This window comes from Gossypium hirsutum, chromosome A13 (genome assembly GCF_007990345.1).
Source record: "Gossypium hirsutum isolate 1008001.06 chromosome A13, Gossypium_hirsutum_v2.1, whole genome shotgun sequence".
NCBI classification, from domain to species: Eukaryota; Viridiplantae; Streptophyta; class Magnoliopsida; order Malvales; family Malvaceae; genus Gossypium; species Gossypium hirsutum.
In genome coordinates this window covers 36,147,967-36,157,785 of record NC_053436.1, presented here as the reverse complement: position 1 = coordinate 36,157,785, position 9,819 = coordinate 36,147,967, and the positions used below count along the sequence as shown (strand labels likewise).

The 9,819-nt window shown below is 36.6% G+C and overlaps 1 non-coding gene across 1 annotated transcript; it reads left to right on the top strand.

Annotated features, from left to right (window-relative positions):
• Nucleotides 1-6,672: 6,672 nt before the first annotated feature.
• Nucleotides 6,673-6,776, top strand: LOC121213330 (small nucleolar RNA R71). The gene has a single exon (XR_005908713.1). It is a non-coding gene; the product is annotated as a small nucleolar RNA R71 (small nucleolar RNA).
• Nucleotides 6,777-9,819: the final 3,043 nt, after the last annotated feature.

The window sequence follows — 9,819 nt, the reverse complement described above, 5'->3', positions numbered from 1 at the left end:
CATATTTTTAAATCAATTCATAAACTTGGCACCATAATCAATTATTTTAATATAATTCAATTAATTCACTAAATTTAAATTTCAAATATAAATTACAGCATTATTGCTATATTATTATCATTCCAACTTACATACTTTCAACACCTCAAAAATCATAATGAATATATCAATTTTACATTGAAACATGCATAAATTAATGCTTATTATACATATGAACTTACTCGATACTAAAACGATCATTTTACCAACTTTCCCAATTTTTGATTTTTCTCTCATTCTAGGTTCAAATCTCATTTTCCGGGATCTAAAATATCATATTTTACTTATTTAATTAATGTACTATTGAAAAAAGTCCTTAACTCAAACTTTAGAAAAATTACAATTTTGCCCCTAAACTTTTGCATATTTACACTTTTGCCCCTAGGCTCGGGAATTAAACTTCATCCCTTATTCTTATGTTTTATGACATGCTGATCACTTTTCCCTTCTATGGTAACATCAAATTCTCACTCTAACATATACTTATGACTATTAGGTATTTTTACCGATTAAGCCATTTTACTCGTTTTCACTCAAAACCGAGTAGCACAAGTTGTCTAACATAATTTAAAACTTCATATTCTATCATAATATAGCAAAATAAACACATTTCACCTATGGGTATTTTTCCAAATATGAACCCTAGCTTAAATTATTGCTAGAACAAGCTTAATCAAATTACCGGGATTCCAAAAACGTAAAGAACTTGAAAAACAGGGTTAGAACGGACTTACTATTGAGCTTGGAAAGCTTGAAAACCCTAGCCATGGCTTCCCCCATGCTAATTTCGGCCTCCATGAGAAAGATGAGTCAATTTTTGGCTTTATTTTCCCTTTTTATTTCTTTTAATTACCAAATGACCAAAATGCCCTTCCTTACTAAACTTTCAAAAATTCCATCCATGTCCAATTTTTTCCATCACTTAGAAATTGGTAAAATTTCTATTTGAGACCTTCTAATTAATATTTCAAAGCAATTTCATACTAGAAACTTCGAGAATGCAAGTTTTGCAACTTATTCAATTTAGTCCCTAACTTCAAATTGAGCACTTTATGCATAGAATTTCTTCATGAAATTTTCACAAAATCATGCAATCATATCATAGACCTCAAAATAATCATAAAATAATTATTTTTATCTCAGATTTTGTGGTCCCGAAACCTCTGTTCCAACTAGACCCAATTTTGGGCTATTACAATGGAGGGAAGGAACCGAGAAAGTCAATGCCCCAAACATCGAATAATTTTACCTCAATGATGTTTGTTTGGGGCATTTCATTTGTAACACCCTAAACCTGGCCTAGACGTTATAGTCAAATCTGGTGTGTCACATTGGAGTGCTTTTTCAAAACTTTCTCTAGCTAATGAAAACCCGTTTGGAAATTTTAAAGCCTTTTTGTTAGAACTCAAGTCATTCTAGCTATTCGTTATTCACTTTAAATCGTCATTACTTGTAAAACCCTGTTTGTTACGAAAGCATTTTAAAAGTGTTGCGGAAATGCAGTGTTTAGAAAATAGTTATCATTTTGGAAAAAACTGTATTCTACTTTTAACAGATATAATTCATGATAAGCAAAAATCCCAAATTAAAAACTAGAAATTAAAGAGGCCTTATTACATAATTCAAAACCCAAAATGTAATCTAATAGCAAGTAAATGCCAAATAAAAGGAAACAGGAGCAGTAGTGTGGTCATCTCTGAGTCCCTCGTAGCATCGATCAGCCTAATGATTACCTGTACAGTAAAAACAGTTGGGTGAGTTTACGAAAACTCAGTGTAATCCCAATAATAAACAAATAGTGAAAAACACAGTCTGGGCTTAAGCCCATATTAGTAACAGAGCAGTCTGGGCTTTAGCCCTATACAGTAGCATAATGGGCCCAAGCCTAAAACAAAATCAATACAGAGCAAATAAGTATCCCAACCCAATCCAACCAGCACAACACCCGTACCAGCAAACACACCATGTGGGGATTCGATCGACCCATCCAGCCAACACACCAATAACACAGTGAAGCTACTAATAATAGAAAACGTGGCGGAGCTACTAGAATCAGAATGCGTGGCAAAACCACTGGTACAGAACTTCCTCCAAATCAATCCCCAATCCCATCCAGAAAGTCATGTCATAAATATATTGTGTATGCAGAATGTCATGCTCAGAAAGAACAGTCAAATCATAGCACAAATCAGTCATTACCCTCGAGGGGTAAAATAGTCATTTTACCCTATAAGGGTAGTTTGGTCATTTTACTTGCCTTGGGGTCTAGGTACTCTTATCAACCCATTAGAAGGTCTACCACTTCATTGCAAGAGCCCAATCCCTAGGCCTTAATAGTTGTCTGCATTCCAATAAAACCTTATCAACCACCACATAAGAAAGTAGTTGAACTAGAAGAATAATCACTTACTGAAACGTAGGATCTAGATTAGAAGGGAAGCAGATTCGGCTCACACCCCACAAGAGCCGAAGATACCCAAATGATAGGGGCCTTGAATCCTATCAACAAAATAGCCGTAAAGAGATATTAGATATTAGCGCGATAGAAGAGAGAAAGAGAGAGAAAGAATACACATACCCTCACACCTGATTAGTCGAACTTCACAAGTCCACAATTGAAAGTTTAGAAGAAGAAACTAGAGTATTCGGCTACAATGCAAAAATGAAGAGAATGAAAAAGAGTAAGAACAATCGGCTATGGTTACAATGTAGAAAGGAATGGAAACCAAATAATGCAGAAGGCTTGATTGGGAGGAAGTGGAAAAGAAAAGAAGGGACTTGGCTAGAGCAAATGATTTGAGAAGAAGAAGAGGACCAATGGTATTCGGCAATAGGATGAGTAGGGAAGAGTATTCGGTCAGAAGAAAGCTCCAAAATGAAACACCAAAACACCCGATTGTTTACCACAAGCTGACAAACAAGTAACTAAACTTATCAGCGATCGAAACAAAAAAGGAGAAGCTACTGCAAAAGAGTGCAAAAAGTGGCAAATTTGACACCAAAAGTCTATGACCTAATTTGCATCATGGGGAATCCCATTTCTGACCAACTCCTATCACCCCCTCAAACTCCCTTAATCCTCTCCTACAATCTCTCCATAATCCTCTCCTTGATTTTCTCCCCAATCCTCTCCATGATTCTCTCCACAAATCACTCCAACACCCCATTCAAACTCTATTCAAACTCTCATACCAATTCAGCCTCAGAGTCTCAGTCCAACTCCACTACCTACCCAGCTCAACAACAAAATAAATTCTCCATCGAGCAACCTAGGACTCGAACTCAAGTCCCCCAGTAGAAGCAACACGCCACCTTGCCACTAGACCACAAGCTTTCTTTGTGTCACATATTACCTAATTTAATTAAAGAACCCTACTATCTAGAACCAAGGGCCTTATAAAGTTAAAATTTTTGTTAAAGCCTAGGTTTGAACCCAGGACTTCTCAGACACTCCCAGAGCACACAACCACTAAGCTAGACACTCAATTGTGTCATTTTCTTGCATAACTAAATACTTACGTGCAGTCTTCTAGCTGCTCCCATGCTCAAGGCCAATTTCTTCTAGGCCCAAATTTGGGGTGTTACATCATTTCTATTGGTGATGTTTCCAACACTCTGGCATCGATCACAAATCTTTACGTAAACATACGCATCTATGAATAGTATTGGCCAAAAGAATTCAACTTGCAATTCTTTGGTTGTAGTATGTGTACCTCTGAAGTGTCCCTCACTTGGAGATGAGTGGCAATGATATAGAATCTTATGTACTTCATCTTCTGTCACGCATCTCCTAATCATTTGATCTACAAACTTTTTAAACAAATATGGCTCTTCCCAGAAATAGTACTTCACATCGTGAAGAAAATTTTTCTTTTGATGATACGTCTTATCAAATCGGCATCAAACCACAAGCTAAATAGTTAGCAATATTAGCAAACCAAGGAGTATTATAGACATGATTTACCTTCAATATGTGTTCATCTAGGAATGTCTCCTAAATGGGTATAAGTGGAGAATTCCTTTCTTGCGGCTCCAATCTAGACAAGTGGTCTGCTACTTGGTTTTCCACTCCCTTTTAATCTTGAGTTTCTAGATTAAATTCTTGAAGTAGAAGTATCAATCGGAGAAGTACCCATCAGATCAATCTTGGCTTAGCGTCTTTCTTGGCAAATAAATACTTAATTGTCGAATGGTCTATATAGACAGTCACTTTGGTACCTGCAAGATAAGATCGAAACTTGTTAAAGGAAAACACAATAGCAAGTAACTCTTTCTCTATTATTGTATAATTCAATTGAGCTCCCGTCAGAGTCTGACTTGCGTAGTATATGGGATGAAAAACTTTGTTCCTTCACTGGCCCATGACAGCTCCTATCATGAAGTCACTTACGTCACACATCAATTCAAAAGGCAATTCCCAGTTTAGTGTGACGATGATTGGTACTGAAACTAACTGGCTTTTCAAATCACTGAAAGCTTTCAAACACTCTTCATTAAATTTGAACATCTTGTCTTTCTCCAATAATTTGCATAAAGGTTTAGCAATTTTGGAGAAGTCCTTGATAAATCTTCGATAGAAATTGGCATGGCCCAAAAATCTCCTAAAACCCTTTATAGATGTTGGAAGTGGGAGTTTCTTGATAACATCTACATTTTCTTTATCTACCTCGATTACATACCTCGTTATCCAATGCCTTAGAACAATACCTTCTCATACCATGAAATGGCACTTTTCCCAATTGAGTACGAGGTTTGTTCTTCGCATCGCCTTAGTACCTTAGCTAGATTGGCTAAGCAATCATCATATGTATCTCCAAATACTGAAAAATCATCCACTTCCAAATACTTCTTAACCATGTCAGTAAAAATAGACATCATACATCTTTGAAATGTAGCAGGTGCATTACATAAACCAAATGTCATACGTCTAAATGCAAATGTACAGTACGGGCATGTGAATGTTGTCTTGTGTTAATCTTTCGGTGCTACTATAATCTGATTATACCCCGAGTATCCATTAAGAAATAGTAATAGTCTCAGCCCACGAGTCTATCCAGCATCTGGTCTAAGAACGACAGAGGAAAATGATCTTTCCTAGTCGCCTTGTTCAGCTTCTGACAATCGATGCAAATTCTCCATCTCATAACTGTTCTAGTCAGTATCAACTCATTATTCTCATTCTCAATGACCGTAATACCTCTTTTATTGGGCACGCATTAGACATGGATGTGCTAAAAATCGATCTGCTAATTGAAGTGTAACTGTAGTAGGTCTAACTTCACCTATCCCCAACTTTTTGAATATGGACATGAGCATCAAGTTGATGCTCGCACCCAAATCGTATAGTGCCTTACCATAATAAGTTGCTCAAATATTGCAAGGTATGGTTAAACATCCAGGATACTTCAACTTTTGGGGTAGTTTGTCTTGAACATATGCATTGTATTCCTTTGTCAGGGCTACAGTCTCAAATTCTCCAAGACTTTGTTTCTTAGGAATGATATCTTTATAAATTTAACGTAATTCGGCATTTTCTCAAGTGCTTCTACCAACTGATTGTTGATATGAAGTTGGCTGAGTATGTCTAAGAACTTCTTGAATTGGACTTCCTGCTTTTGCTTTTGAAGTCTTTAAGGGTAGGGTGGTGGAGGATTCTTTACTAGAGCTGGTTGATTCATCTTCTGTGGAAATTCTGCATCTAACGAAGTTGTTAGTTTATCAAAATTGACTGGTTAAGAAGTTATCTTATTGGATTTTAACACTCAGCTGAACTTCCACTGAATCTTGAGCATCAGCTAGCCCTTGGTCAGCTTCAACAGTGTTGGGCTCTAATGTCTTTCAGCTCCTTAGTGCCAATGCTTTACAATGCTCATTCCCTGGATTTCTTAGATTCTCCGTATCATTAGGCAAAGTACCTTGTGCACGGTTTCTAAGTTTAGTGGCAAGCTGGCCCATTTGGTTTTCCAGGTTTTTCATTGGGGCTACTTGGCTTTGGATTAATGCATCATTTTTGGCTATATATGCCTTCAACAAGTTTTCTAAGCCATTGAAAGTTTCAGCTTGAGGTTGCATCTGAACTTGTTGGGTAAAAACAAGTGGCTGGGTTGGTTTAGGTTTGGAATAAGTGTTACTGATTCTAGCCCTTCGGTTACCCTAGGAAAAATTAAGGTGGTTTCACCAAGATGGGTTATAAAAATTGGATTGTAGTCCTTGCCTTCCTTGATTCTGGTTCTGATCACCCATGTAATACAGGAATAATAGGTCTGATTGACATTCTTCGAAAAAATGTCTTTCCCCACAATAAATACAGGCTATATTTTCAAATTGATTGGGTAGCTGAGCTGCAAAACTATTAAACCCATTAGTGGTAAAACTTTTAATATTGAAGAAATAGAAAATACTTGAGATGCGAGTGAAGTGAGTGGATCCACTTCATGTATTCCAGTGACTTGTCTTCCTGAGCTGCTCGATTGGTTGAACATTGATAACTGTTGTTGGCAGTTCTCTTAATGGTTTCATAAGCCTCGTTATAAGACTTAGAAAAAAGAGCACCATTAGCAGAAGCGTCCACTACCATCCTTGTGTGAGCATTGAGACCATTATAGAATGTCTCAAGTTGGATGCAATGATGGGACTCCATGATGAGGGCACTTTCGTAATAACTCTTTGTACCTTTCCCATGCCTCATATAAGGACTCATCATCCATTTGTCGAGTAGTGATCTCGTTCCTTAACTTAGCATTCTTGCTATGCGGGAAATACTTCATGAGGAATCTTTTTGCTAACTCTTGCCATGTGGAAATGGAACCTGATGGCAATGACTTTAACCAGGGTTGAGCTCTGTCCCTTAGTGAATATGGAGCAGCTTTAATCGTAGCTTATCTTAAAGTACTCTAGCTAACTTGAAAGAATCACTCACCTCCATAAACAGTCTTAAGTGAAGACTAGGATCTTCGGTAGGCATTCCACTGAATTGGCCCATTGTCTGAAGCATCTGGAACATGAGTAGCTTTAGTTCGAACTGTTGTCCCTCGATTTCGGGTCTCCTAATACCAGGATTAAGATCATGAAACACTAGCATGGCATACTGTCTTAAAGCTCTATCCCTATCATCAGCAATAAGGATAGGATTTTGAGTAGGGTTTGTTCCATTTCCTTGATTCAGATTTTCATAGTTCATTTCTTCGGTCCTTTTCTGAAATGCTTGTATTTTTCGTTGTCGAAAAGTTCTTTCAATCTCAGGGTCTTCGGGAATAAATCGACGATTCGATCGATACTCATAAAAATTGTAACAAAAAAATTTTAATTAAGTTTAAATTGAACAGAAAAATAAACCAAAATGGAAAATTCACAAATTCACAAATAATGACTTTTAAAACAGTCTCCAGTAACGGCAGTAAAAACTTGAAACAACGAAAATGTGCAAGTTGACACAATCGCAACAAGTAATAAAGTGACAAGTAAATGTCGAGTTATCATACCCACAGGGACTGTGAAAGGAATTATTTATGAATGCAATTAAATACACTTTGGTGAAGAAAAATATTTTGATTTGAAGAGGTGATTAAAAACTAAGATTTTTAACCAAGTAAAATAAATAAAGAGAAAATAAAAGTTCCAATGTACGATTTCAAAAGATGATTTTAGTTAAGATTACATAATTGTATTAGATTAATCACATTTCTTAAGTTAGAATTACTAAACTCATGTTCATGTTGTTACGAATAAATTCACTGCAACTTGGTAATTTGCTAACTTATGAACATAATCACCTACCAAAATCCATTTATCTCTTGACTATATCTTTATGTCAATTCATTCGATTAAACACATTTTAATAAGCAAATGCGTTAATGCACATACATACTAATGAAATTAAAAATAATCTCTTGTACATATCTCTATGCCAATTCAAACAATTATTTCAAACTCATAAGCACATAAAATATTACGTGAGGTAACAATGTGTTCCTACCTTGAAACAATTTAATCAAATCTTGCAAGTTATGCAAGGCTAATGTATCGTTAGATATTGTTGCTAATTTAACCCTCAGCTACCTTAGATGATGAAATATGAATTAATTAAGTATCTTATCAATTAATTACAATTACAATCCGTTTAAATAATTAATTCATTAGTTACCTTACAATTGTAATGCAAGAAAAACTTAGTCATGGTTTTACTTAATCAAACATCTTACCAAGGCCTATAACAACACAAACACAATTTTAATAAATTAAGTGGACAAAATACAATCAACCTAACACAAATTAAATTTAAGCCATATTAATTAAATTAAATATATCAACATCACAATTATTCATAGACATGTTCATAACAACAACAAAAAAATTAAAAAGATAAGAAAAAAGAATCAAATATGGTGTTTCTCCGAAGCTTGACTAGTTTCCTTTGCTCCTCCTTCTCCGCTTGTTCTTGTTGAACTGATACTTCCATGAACACTTGAATGCTGCTCCAAATAGTGGTTGAAGGAATCTTTTTCAAGAGGTGAAATTGAAAAGGGAATAGGGAAGGAAATGAAGAACAACTGAAGGGGATTGAAGAGAGAAAGTGAGAGAGAAGTGAAAGGATGAGAGGTTTTGAGATGTGTTTCAAATGAGCAGCCAAGGGGGTTTTATAGGTTGAATAATGCTACTAAAAGCAAAAAAAATTAGTAGCCGTAGAGTCCCCTATGGTCGGTCACACATGTGTCAAGTTTGAAGGTTTCGTAACACCCTTTACCCGTATTCGACGCCGGAACAGGATACGAGGCATTACTGGACACACATCACAAACAATCATACAATTCCTAGTCATAAATTTGCATCCAAATTAAAACCATTCACGTTCAATCATAAAATCCCTAGTACGAGCCCATGAGGCCCAAAACATGTTTGGGAGTGGTCCAAGAATAAACTGAGAACTGTAGAAATTTTTACAAACTTAGAAAATTTTTCCCCTAAACAGGGGTCACACGCCCGTGTGGATATAGGACACGCCCATGTCGGTAGGTCGTGTGGCTACACTCACCCATGTCCTGACCCCGTGTAACTTTTTGACTTGTAAACCATAAACAAATTGAGGTCACACAGCCAAGTCACACGCCCGTGTGCTAGGCCGTGTGGAAAAGTTTCATAAAATAGGTCCAGACTTCACACGGCCATGGCATACATCCGTGTTCGAGCCGTGGCATCCACACGGCTAAGACACACTCCCATGTCTCTTCCCGTGTGATCAATTCTAAGTATTCTATTTCTCAAAATTAAGGTGTAGAGGACACACGGCCTATACACATGCCCATGGGGCAGATCATGTGTCACACACGGCTTACACACACGCCTGTGTGTCTACCCATGTGGAAAAAATAAAGGCTATTTACCAAGCCATTTGCCACCCTTATTCACATATACACTTACACCAAATTAAAGGCACAAAACATGGCATACTTAGGCAACCAAACATCCGCAATCATGGCTAAATCATATCAATACAATACCATCCACTATCATACTCACAACATGTAACACCACTTACCCATGTCCGATGTCGGAACAGGGTATGAGGCATTACCGGACTTAAACATACACATTCATGTAAAAACTGGGCCATAAAATCTCTTTAAATTCAAAACATTTCAAACACATGCATATCGTCCCTTATTTGGGTTTACGAAGCCCAAAACATTCATCAGAATCGATTCAGGACTAAACCGAGAACTTAAGAAGTTTCAGGAGAACTTAAAAAATTTTCCCATGAAACAGGGTCACACGCCCGTGTGG